At 45.9% G+C, this 12,872-nt stretch overlaps 1 protein-coding gene across 1 annotated transcript in view; it reads left to right on the forward strand.

Moving 5' to 3' along the window:
* The window catches only part of FANCA (FA complementation group A), an 850,506-nt gene that overhangs the window by 524,526 nt on the left and 313,108 nt on the right, over positions 1-12,872 (forward strand). The gene's annotated exons all lie outside the window — the stretch shown is intronic.

Below are 12,872 nucleotides of genomic sequence, written 5' to 3' on the forward strand. Positions count from 1 at the left end.
GAACGACATGATTGTAGTGCAGACATCAAAGAAGCAAGGTAATCTGTCAGCATATTACAGTCGACATCAGTTATTTTGCGAGGCAGAGGCGTCCCCCACATATTCGGTGGCCTACCAAAGACCACCTCGTACGGGGATAGCCCTGTTCTGGAGTGTGCGACCATTCTCATGTAAAAGAGTGCGACTGGCAAAGCTACTATCCAGTCGACACCTTTCTCTCTACAGATCTTGGCAAGGCGAATTTTCAAAGTCTGATTGTGACGTTCCACGAGGCCTGCGGCCTCGGGATGTCGGACACAGTGGAACTTCCATTGGTAGCCGAGCAGGAGAGATACCTGCTTCATCAGCTCGGACGAGAATGGCTGACCGTTATCCGAGTATACGATGCGGGGCAAACCATATCTGGGGAAAAATTCACGAACCAGCTGCTTGGCAGTGGTCGGAGCAGTGTAATCTGGGACTGGATATGCTTCTGTCCAACGGGAGAGTGCACATACAACTACGAGGACATATTTAAATCCTCGGCAACGTTGCATCTGGATATAATCCATCTGGAGGACTTCAAAAGGGTGATCGGGAGGATGAAATCCACCTTGCTCTACGGGAATGCTTTTACCTGGGTTGAACTAACAACAAATCATGCAAGTACGCACTTTCTGTTTGGCTGCTGCTCGTAAATGTTTATTGAACCAGAGGTGTTGAATACTGTCTAACATGGCTTTTTCTCCTAAATGTGCAGGACTGTGTACTGTCTTAATGATTACTTGGACCATAGAGTCAGGGAGAAACCATGTAGATTTTCCCTTCGTCATCCATCCCTGTTCTGTCTGGACCCCTCCTAGTTCAATCCAGGGGGACCGTGTTGAATTTTGGCTCCGTAAGAGGTCAAGAAACCTCTCTCTCGCCACAATACACCGAAGTCGTGTACGACTCCGAATGCATAACGTGAATCTGTGTATATGTTAACTCTATTGTTCTTGGCTTGAATACAGGCTTGAGTCAGAGCGATGAGCTCTGCTGCTTGAGCTGACAGGGTGTCTATACAATTCGTTTCTATGACTTCAGTTTCTGTCGTGACTGCGTAGGCGGCCACTAATTCTCCTGTACTTGTTCTCATGCATGAACCATCCACATAAAGTGTCAGGTCTGGATCTAGTAATGCGGTGTCTGTCAAGTCTTGTCTGGGTTTCGTCGTAATGGTAATGACTTCAATACAATCATGTGCCAATGGGTCTGTTTCACTTAATGGCAAAAGTGTAGCAGGGTTCAATGTGTTGCAACGTCTGATTTCTATGTGTGGCTGAAACAATGTCAATTCATAACCTGTCAGTCTCGCTATAGTCAAGTGCTGGGTTTGTGTTCGGTTTAAAAGAACTTCCACGGAGTGTGGAACTTGTACTGTCAATTGGTGTCCTAACACTATGGAGTCACTTTGTCTGATTGCTAGAGCTGTTGCTGCTACTGATTTCAAGCACGCAGGCAGAGCCTGGGCTACTGGATCCAATGTACTAGAAAAATAAGCACACGGTTTGTGTGAACCTGCTTGATCCTGAGTGAGTACTGACAATGCCGTACCTTCACGTTCTGTGACAAAAAGTGTAAAAGGCTTACTGTAACATGGTGTCGCTAAAACTGGTGCTTGACATAAGGCTTTCTTTAAGTCGTCAAAAGCTTGTGTGTGTTCCTGAGTCCAAGGGAGGGCAGTCGATGTCGCTGCCTCCTGGGTTGTCAACTGTATGAGTGGCTTGGCTAGAAATGCATACTGAGCAATCCATTGTCTACAGTAAGAAGTGAGGCCTATAAAGGCTCGTACCTCCTTTTGTGTCTTGGGCTGTGACATGTTTACAATTACTGAATGCGGTCAGGTGTTAGCTGTCTCCCCCCTTTGGACAGCAAGTGCCCAAGGTAAACAACTTGCTGAACACAGAATTGCAGCTTCGAAGGGGACACCTTGTGTCCCTTGTCAGCCAGGAAATGTAAAACCGTCAGTGACGCTTGCTCACATTCAGGTTCGCTGCGGGCGGTGATCAGTAGATCATCGACATACTGTAACAGGGCAGTGTTGTCAGGCATGTGTATACTGTCTAGTTGTCTTTTCAGTGCTTGGCTATAGATGCTGGGGCTTTCTGTGAATCCTTGAGGTGCGCGTGCAAATTTGAAGCTTCGACCATTTAAACAGAATCCGAAAAGGTATTGGCTTTCCGAATCAATTGGGACACTAAAGAAGGCGTTCTTCAGATCAATTACAGTAAAGAACGTTGCTTCGGAATCAATGGCAGTCAATAGAGACGAGATATCTGGGACCACGGGGTACTGTGGTACGATGCATTTATTCAATTCGCGCAAATCGATAACTAATCGATAGACTGGGGGTGCATTTGGATCAGTACGTTTAAGAATTGGAATGATGGGGGAGTTACATAGATTCGAGTCGGTTTCTACAACCACTCCTTGTGCAATGAGCTCGTCAATGATTTTCAGTAAAGCCGCTACAGCATCTGGAGGTAACTTGTATTGTCGGATTCGTGGTAAGACCACTCCTGGCCTGAGTGTGACTCGATATGGTGTAATGTGCATACAACCTACATCAGTGGGGCCTTGTGCCCATAAATGTGCAGGAACATTCTGTAATCTGGGATCCATATCTCTCAACACATAGTGACCCTTAAAGTCACGTAAGAACAATCTTACTCCTTCCGGAGAACAGCAAATAACAGCTCCTAGAGCTTTCAGTGTCTTTATACCTAACAAGTTTTCTGGACATGATTTCGTTAATAACAAATCTGTAGTGCGAGACAACGGACCAACTGAAAGTGGTACAGGTTTTGATACTTCATTTACAATAGGTTTGCCTGAAAATCCAAGGGAAACATTCTGGGAGCCTGAGAGGGGTGCCCCTGGAACCTCATCATGACTTATCGTTGTTCTGCTTGCCCCTGTATCAATCAAAAACTTTCTATCTTTTCCTAACACTTGACTATGTACGTAAGGACCCTCTTGATCTACAGGAACCTTAATAAGGGGCAAGCCAACTTCCCTCTCTAGGCTATTTCATGTGTATCGCTGATAATCGGGGTAATCTGTTTGTGCATACTGGTACATCTGTTGCGTTGCATGTTGTGTTGCGGCAATGGGCTGTGGCTGTGGTACCGCTACGGTCTGTACTGTCTGTTGTGAAGCTTGCATAGGCTGGATATTCTGTGGTACTTGTTGTTGGACCTGGTCCTGTCTAGGAGGACGCGGTCTTTCTTTAGTTTTACCTGTAGCTATATTATGTTTCAAAACTGCACAATCGTTTATATAGTGACCTGGCTGTTTACAATAGTTGCATATCCCTTTAACAGGAGCTGCCGAATTATTGGACTGTGTCATACCCTTTTTCTGACCGTCAGCTGGAACTGACTGAGCAACTAACATTTTCATTTTCGTGTCTTTCATACGTCTTTGTTCGTGATCATGTTCTTCTCTAATTCTGTTCTGGTGGTACTGTAACATTTGTAACATTTGTGAAGGCGTATTTGCTTGCCATGTGCTCTCGACTTTCAGAACACGATTCTTAACTTGGGGCAGAGAATTTTCGACCAATTTGGATACAAAAAGGTGTGGATATGACTCGCTACTTGGTTTCAGGCCACTATTAATAACAAAACATTTCTCAAATCGGGAATAAAAATCACTAGTGTCTTCATCGGGTTTCTGTTTACAGGCTGAGATTGCATCCCAGTCCTCCTTTTTCGTTGCTAACAAACGTGGCAATACTTGTACTAACAATCCTGGTAATGCTTTAGTTTTGTCCCCAAGCCCTAGGCCTGGGGTTCGAGTATTTTCTTCGTTTTCTAATGCAGCCCATTCAATCTTTTGCTCTCCCACCTCCCATTCTTTTTCTTTGAGTTTCTCGTAAATACCGGCAGGCAGTAATACTTTCAATATTTTCATGATGTCAGGATAGGTATAATCACCCATGAGTAACATGTCTTTTATTTCACGGTGGAAACCTGCTGGGTCTTTGTCGTGACTGGGCACTAATTTCTTCATTTCTAATAGTTCCATCTTAGTTATGGGCGTGTACACAAACACACGTCTAAAGGTATTATCATCATTTCTAACTGGATGCACTTCTCGCAAGGGATTCTGTCTGTCTATATAATACATTTTTCTTTCTACGGGTGAGGCTGGAGCAAACTGTGTATTCAGAAAAACATACCTGTGTCGATGTTCTAGAATTACTTTAATTAAGTCGGTACCTAGACCTCTCCATCTATTCGAGAGTAACTCTATTAAAATATCAGGAAGGGGACCTGGATCAGAATGTTGGTCTTTGAACAACGTAATGAGATGCTGAATCATGTATATTCCAGCTAATTTCTGTTCATCAGGGGAAAGGTTCAAAAAGGTCTGCGCTAAGCCGTCATCACTATATTTTTCAGAATTGTCAGCCCATTGTACTGCTGACCTGGCTAATTCTTGTTCATCCATGGAATCGAGTACATGGTACCCATTCGTTCTTGAAGTATTTTATCGGTAGCCTGAAATAGATGTTCAGGGGTCTTCGGGTTTGTCATGGCAGCTTGAAAAAGTCTCTTACTTTCTGGGCGTACCGGACGTATTGAATTATTAAAGGGTCTTCCCTTACCTACATATGCTATCATTTCTCTAGCTGGTAATTGCAATGCTCCTGTTGTCGTTTCTGGTTGTTCCTCCTCCTCCGAGGAGTCATTTTTGTCTGTATCTATTTCTCGGTCAGGCTGTCTTCTTTCGTGTATTTTTAATACTGCTTTTCGGATCCTTCGGTACATGTTGTCTATACAACCCTGTTTATCATGTTTTCCGTCGGCTATATTCTGACCCCATTTGTTAAGTGCAATCATTTCTTCCTTGTCTACACCAGGCCTATCTTGGTCTCTTATCAAGCAGTTTATGAAGAAACGTAATATCATACTTTGAGTGTCAACTTTCTGGTGTGCCATGGCCTCGCCAATACTTTCAGGACCTTCCCCCGTTTGGACAAAATGATATATTCTGTCTAGATGATCAATCATTCCTGGTAGTAACATTAAATAGTTTGCAACTCGTCGTAGACGTACTGATGCTAGCATCATTCTGTCGTCTTTACCGGGTACTGGATCATATCTACAGTCTGTAAGAGGCTCTTTAAGTATGTCGTAACTCGCTGTTTGAGGTGTACGTTGTTGTGCTAAATCCCTATAAGTCAATCGATGTGTTTGTGGCGGTGTTTGAAAACCTCCTGACGCACCTCCTGAGGTGCCAGGTCCAAAAGGATTTAGTGGGTGAAGGCCAGGAATAATAGGTGCAGGAAGGGCTGGGAGAATAGGCGCAGGGTGTGGAACGGGAGGAGGAGTTTGTTGTTGCGGAAGTGGGTGTAGATTATCTCGGGGTGGGGTGCCGTCAACGGGTGGTGCAGGGACACGTGGATTTGTATATGCGGGAGCTACGTCGTCTAAATAGGAAGAAAGGTATATGTCTTTTGTGGTCTTATGACGTACTTTAGTCGGGAGCAATGGAGGGGGCAGATCCTTCGGTATTTCCGGAGTGGCCTTAGGTAAACCCTCGGCCAGAAGAGGATACATACCATTCATAAGAGTGTTTCGTTGTCGGTCTACTTGTTCTGCTTTTACTCGTATCCCCTCCTCAACTAATATGTTTTCTCGGGCTTTGTCTGAATCCTCTCTACTTTTCTCTGCTTTTCTGAGTGCTTTCTCTGTCCGTCTGTGTGATTCTTTACGCCATAATTCAATGGCATCTTTCTGTGACTGTCTGGCTTTCTTTTTCCACAATGCTTCTTCTACTCTCATGATGCAATCGGCATCCCATGTCCCAGCAGCGGGCCATCTCTGATTCTCTGCTAAATCTTTGGTGTAATCCACCCATAAATCGAGATATAATACAGCATCTAGGCCGTGTTTGTGGTACATAAAGTACCCTGGAGTGTCCCTAGGTGGAATGGGAACAGCTTCCTCTAGTATCCCTTTTCTAGTTCCTATCTGTCTTAGTTTAGAGAACAGCGGCATGTTTCAGCCGTATTACTTGGTACTTGATACTGACTTGGACTTGAACACAATTAATACAATAAACACGATAATGTAGATCGAACAATCACTCATACCACAACATTAAAACACATTTAAACATTTTGAAAACGAACAACAATAACCAGAATAAAACTAGCTACCTGCATACTCGATATACTGCTAAACAGTACAGATACACCGCTAAACAGTGCAGACCGGGTCTGTGTACCCAAACCCGTCTTGACCGGGCACAAATTAATGCACCCGTCTAGATGCGTCCCCAGCAACGGTACTCACCGGGAAGCACGGAAACGGAAGGCCTCGGAAACTCGATACTGGACTGGACCGGACTGGACTCGACTCGACTCGTGACGTAGATACTTCGGAACTTCGGAACTGGTGGGCCTCTGAATACCTCGGACTTTGCTCTCTCAGCTAGGCTCTGGTCGGGATCCTCCGCACTCCTCACCGCCTCGTCTGGGTGTCGATCGCAGCCTCAGTCACCTCCGTTGGCCTGAGGGAGATACAGGAAATCCTGCGGGTACGCGTAGTTGTCCGTCCGGCTGTGGCAGGGGACCGGGCCTGCAACGCACCGCCGGCGCGTGAGGTGGGGGAGGGGTGCCTATTCGGGCGCCAATTATGTGGTAAATTTAAATTACCTATACTTAATTTATGCGGTAAAGTTCAATAAGAATAACTCAGTCAAAAATAAGAGACAGAATCCGTGGCATTTGAGGTTTGTAGGGGTTTTATTCCTTAAAAAGGAATTGGTTCGAACCAGGTATCATGTTCCATCACCACAAGGGTTCAGGAAGGGAATGGACATGGACATGTACAATGATTTATTAACAGAACATCATATATATAGTCAATGCATTACAGTAGAGACAGATGCAGAAGGCGTAACAGCTGAGAGAAACGAGATAAGAACATATGTACGTAATAGAAGGCGTGCATGAAGGCGTACACGGAGGTGTGTGCTAGACAACGTCATATGAAATGTATCACAAGTGGGTGGATCCATAGAAGAATCCTGCAGTGTCAGCAGAAATATGTGGCAGAGATGCGCGCGCAGCAGCATGACGTGTAATTGACGTGGAACTGGAGGGTGAAGGGGACTTGACATTTAGCCCTACATGAGGAGACAGAAGTCTGGGGTGTCAGAACAACCTAATCCCAAATCATATCTAATATCTTGTGTTTGAGGAACTGTATCATCTAGAAGGAAAGGTCTCTCGGGCAGAGGCTATTCTATACTGGCTGCTAGTGCGTGCATATGCGACTACGTGTCTACATGAGATGCGAGGGGCCATGGGCCTACCATGGTAACGGGAGCTATGAATTACTTGCATGGAGACAGTGAGGCCGGGCCCTTTGCTCTGCAGCTGGGAAGGATGTTTTCTTAAACTACTAGACAGGAATGTATTTTCGAGGAGCGGAGCAGATAACTTGAAGGCTGAATACAGTCTTGGCAGGCAAGCAGGCCGAGCCAGGCACCGCTCGCCGCACAGGGAGTAAGGCAGAGGTCAGGAAGCAGCAGACTGTAGCTTTCAGAAACAGAAGGCAGAAAGGGCTCGATGGCAGGAATCAGGGCCTAACTCACCAGAGCGAGTAAAACATGAAAGTGCACCATATAAAGACGTTGGCAAGGCACACTTAGGAACCGAATATCCGACCCATTCATGGTGGATCTGAAAGAGGACATGTTAACGTTGGACGCAAATGTATTTGCGTCTTCATAGCTGGAAGTGGAGGGAACATACATGTACTTAAAGCACGTACATGGAGCCGGTGGGGTCTACGTTAGGGGACACAATTGACCATGAAAATTAATATTACCTCAAGACTTTACTTTGAAAGAGGAGACTAACATTCGAGAAACAGCTCACTTCGGTGACCTCTCCAGTTCCAAGCTTAGAAAACGCAATGACAGGGGCACCATCCCTCTCCCCTACGTTACTCCTCCTCTTCCTCCACCACCAAACCACCTCCTATGTCAACACCTCCATTGCCTTCATACTCACCAGAGGAATCCCCACACTCCTTGTAGGAGGCTGGCTTTGTATATGGTGCACACTTATTCAAGTGGAGTACCCTTCGCTAATCCAGGCAACCCTTATGGTGATTTTAGTGGTCTTTTATAACCATAGAAAGTTCTCAAAGTGGTAACTGTAGAGAGCAGCCTTCAGGCATATCTTTTACGGAGTGTTAAGCAGCTTGTTTTACCAGTTTAATCTGTAGTGTAATGTGAGAGCCGACAGGGGCACCGAGACGCAACCCCTACCTCTCTGTCCTGCGAGACACTGAAGCACTGCGGAACTTACGGGAATGCAAGGGTTAACCCTGCCTGCTACCTCTTGCATACAGGAAGATGTGACCCAGCGGAGGAAGCTCAACGAATGGGAAACTATGTGGGCGGGGCCTCCGCTCCTAAAGGAGGTCCCTGAAAACCCGGACGACGTGCTGCGGAGCCTGGAGGAGGAAGACGCGCTTGCAGAGCCAGGAGGAAAAAGAACAGAGGAGCTGAGACGCCGTGCCACACAAGCAATGGACCGCAACTAGAGAGGAGCTGGAGACTCCAGACGACCACGGATCCCAAGACCCGGAGGATGAACACGAAGGACCCGAGGTGTGGTGGATACCCCCAGAGGACGCTGGAGAGCCGCCGCAGTTCAGGAGACAGCGGCTGACGCGGTAAGCGACTCTGGGAAGGGAGAAGAGAATGAGTAAAGAGAGGGAGAGCGGGAGGGAGAACGAGGGGAATTTACGGAAGTCTTAAACTCACTTAACCCGTAATTATAAACATACCCCCTTTCCATAACGCGAACAGTGTTTTAAGATTCCTGGAGTCACGGGGTCAGACAACCCCTTCCCAAACTCTTGATTACTTTTGGTTATTTACTTTCTCATTGCCTCTTCACATGTTAAAAGCCTGCCTGCCTATATACTACAACATTTGCGGCCACCAAAGGACAGAGACAATCCAACCCTCCCTCTGAAACAATCTTCTGTATTGGACATTTAAATAAATCATAACACCATTGAGCCCATACTTCGGCCTCCTCGTTTTTTCTTCCGCCCATCCCTCTCACATGTAAGTTAAATGAAAAAGAACCACGAGACCAGGAGCAGCAGGAGTTTTCCATGGTGCAGTCTCGGTTACAACAAAATCCAGGTGTCCAGACAGTCGAAGAGCTACGTAGTTTCAGGGTTGAGTCTTGTTCCACAACGAATCTAAGTAACCACACACAGTAAAGCCTTCAAGTTACCCTAAGGAAAGGTCCCAGAGGAGAAGCTGGACCGAGGGTAGGATGCTCCCATGCTCTTTGTTCATTTTTCGTGCCAGAGCGGGAGCCAATGTCTCCCTGAATTAGCTCAAACTGGAGTATTCAAGGAGGGCACCAAAAGTGCCCTTCAAAGCAGTCTTGTTGCGCTGGCAAACGCCCCCACCCCAGCCCAATACACTAAGTCCTGTCTGGGAGCTGGTCACACCTCTCTGTGACATGACACATATTGTTGTACCTTCCCCTGCTTGAGCTCAGCTCTCCCTCTGCCTCCACAGGAGCATCCCCACGAGTAGCGACCGAGCACCGCCGGGCCACCCGATTAATTTTTGGGTTCCCTCTGAGCTGAGCAAGGTTTTTCTAAAGTACCCAGCCCATTAATTGGGTTTGGATCTGGTGAATAACGTCACAGGGACATGTCAGTTGCCTATTCAGAATTAAGTACTGGTCTTTCGCTCTTTTACTCACCTGGAGCCTACGCGCCCTTCTTATTGCTGAACATGCCCTTTCTGTAGGGCCTTTCATGGTGCCCCTCCTCCTTTCACCCCAGTTTTAAGGAAGACCCTCACGTAAGGGATTGAAGAACCTACATTGCGACAAAGGTCTAAACGTCGACACTCTGCCAATATAACCAGCAGTGATTAGTCCACTGTGGTCTTTTGTCTGAACAATCGCTACATGATAATTTATAGAGAATATGTTATGAATCTATTGGCTGAAGAAAAAGCCAGTCTGTAATATACATATGAATCTGTGATTGTCACTAAATTTCCCTTCCTTATACCCTTTTACGCCTCACTCGAATCACACAACTTTCCCTATTCCCCTCTTCTCCTGTGCACTTACTGCTTTTATAATAACAATAGATGCTAGAAACTCTGTATGTCCAGTGTGATTAAACAACACTGGTACATAATTCATATAATGTTGTCTCTTTTATTTGTTTTCCTGATTTATGTATGATTTGTGGTTGCTATTAAAATAGAATGTACTTGGTCCACCCTCCATTGTACTGTTCAATTACCCAGGTACCAGTGACATTAGGGTTTAACCTTGCATGTAACGTGAGCTCAGCAGCAGGAGGATAGAATTGTGTATGTGGTCGGCAGCAGCACTAACTTGCTGGCAGACACTGAAAGGCTGTTACCGGGAGCCCCCCAGTACATGAGATTGTACTTCCAAAACTGGAATCGTGTTGGGGTATGATTCCAACATGTTTGATACCAAACATGGTGCAGTTACTATGTAATTAGACATCTCATACTGACTGATATCCACTATATGCATTAAAATGGCTGACTGCACTTACAAAGCCTGGAGAATCTACTCTGGGGTTTGTATGGGTGTTCTGCTTTCGAGGCACCCTCACACTTATAACCAAGCACCCTGCCCGCAGGGCTGAAGAGCCTGCCATTGGGGTGACATATAGGTTTTAACTGCAGTGACCTCAGATATAAGGAAACTTATATCTATCATGAGAGGTGCAAGCAACAACTCCTACAGGCTGCAATGTTCGGCACGTAGTCACAGTTTAAGTTTAACTGCCATGGGTGGCACAATTCATGCTACAGCCCATGAGCTGGAGACCTCCGGTATTATCTATGCCCTGGGTACCTTAGTACCATATACTAGGAACTTACAAGGGTACACTATTAGCCAATTGTGATTGTATAAAATAACTTACATCAGCAATTTAGGGAAGAAGAACAGTGACTAGGGTCCTGATTAGCAGAATCCCAGTCAGACTAGGTCAAAAATACACTGACGCTAAGCAAAGAGTTAACCATGAAAGCAGATCCTACTTTCCTACACTCCTCCTATGGGGAAGGCGGCACCTTCAGCCCTGCCGACCCTTATGAAACTCCATTTGACTCAGAGCCTACATATGACCTTGGGGACAATTGACATTGATCCCCCTTGGGATCTAAATCTGGATTATTCTCCTGTGATGGCATCTCCCCCGATGACACCACGCCGTACCATGAGGTGATCTAGCAGGCAGCCACTTTTCACAAGCAATATGCCTATTCACCATAAGCAAGACTATTGCCTCATGTAGATATTGTACAACCTCGAATGACTGTGGCACCTGGAGGTGGCATAGGAAGTCTTCCATCATAGGGGAGGACTCTGCCTGATTCTTTTCACCACCGCCAAAAACGTGCAATTTCAGCACTTTCTCACAGTGGAGTTCCCAAGGAGGCTCTCTCTCTCTGTTGCATTCCGCCTAAACTGAGGCTCAGGACTCCTGTATTCTTTCCTGCTGCTGGCTCTCCAAGCATGGGTTTTGAAAAAGATCAGGAATGACTTGACCCAAGTCATGCTCGTGACACTGGATTGGCCAGAAGAGCGTGGTACCTGGAATTCCTGGGTTGAGCAACTGTCCTGTAATAAAGATGCTGCTTTAGGAGGATCTTCTGTTGCAGCAGGGCAGGGGGTTGCACTCTGATCTGCACAATCTGCATCTCCTTGTTTAAAGACTGAGTAATGGCAGTTGACTTATTTGACCTTTTGCCTGAGGTTGTTGGTGTCCTCTTGGCAGCAAGGTGTCTCTCTACAAAATCTATGTACGCCAGTCGTTGGGACAATATTGTGGCTTGGTGCAGCACCCGTTAAACTTATACTCTGCAAGCCTGTTTGTCTGAGGTTTTGTTGTTTGTTTTGTCCCTGGCCCAGCAAGGACATGCCCTGGCAGAGTTCAGTTATTAGTTGGCCCTTTTGGGATTTTTGCCATTGCCGGATCAACCATTTTTATTTAAATCACCTGTCCTGATGAGACTTTGTAAAAGTTGAAACACATGTTTCCCTCAAAGCCCTTTGCAATGCCACAGGGGGACTTGAATTTAGTTCTCACTTTTTTGATGCCGCTGCACAGTTGTCGGTTAAGGCTTCAGACGTAAAAAAAACTGTCTTTCTCAATGCCATAACTTCAGATAGGAGTGTGAGAGAGCTGCAGGCTCTTGATGTCCACCCCCTTATCCTGCATTCTTTCCAGATGATTTGGTGTTCAGAAACCAAGCTTCCTTTCTGCCATAAGCTATCAGCCTTCATGGTTTGCCTACTTGGTCCTGCAGGGCTTTTGGTATGAGGCAGTACACAGTCCCACTGTTAGAAATGGGATTTCTGGTTGGCTAAAGCTTGCGCCAAAGCCAGGCAGAAACCACCACTCTAGTCAGGGCAAGGAAGTTACACGCCAAAGATAACCCCTGCTCACCCCCTTGGTAGCTTGGCACGAGCAGTCAGGTTTATCTCGGAGGCAACGTGTAAAGCGTTTGCACGCGCACCCAGCAACAACACCCAAGGCCCACCACAAAGGAAACTTCACACAAGGTTATATATAAAAATAGCCTTTGTATTATACCAAACACATTAGATAATAAACACACAATTTACACTTTGCCACTGGCACGGGCGGAATTTACAGGGAATTATATACACAGGACAGGGCCACATGGACCACTGTCAGGAATAAGCACTTGGTAGAACTAGCACTTTGTAGAAATAGCACTTTGTAGGAATAGCACTTAGAACATAGAATAATTGTAGCACCAAATAGCAA

Source organism: Lissotriton vulgaris, chromosome 12, assembly GCF_964263255.1.
Source record: "Lissotriton vulgaris chromosome 12, aLisVul1.2, whole genome shotgun sequence".
Lineage (NCBI taxonomy): Eukaryota > Metazoa > Chordata > Amphibia > Caudata > Salamandridae > Lissotriton > Lissotriton vulgaris.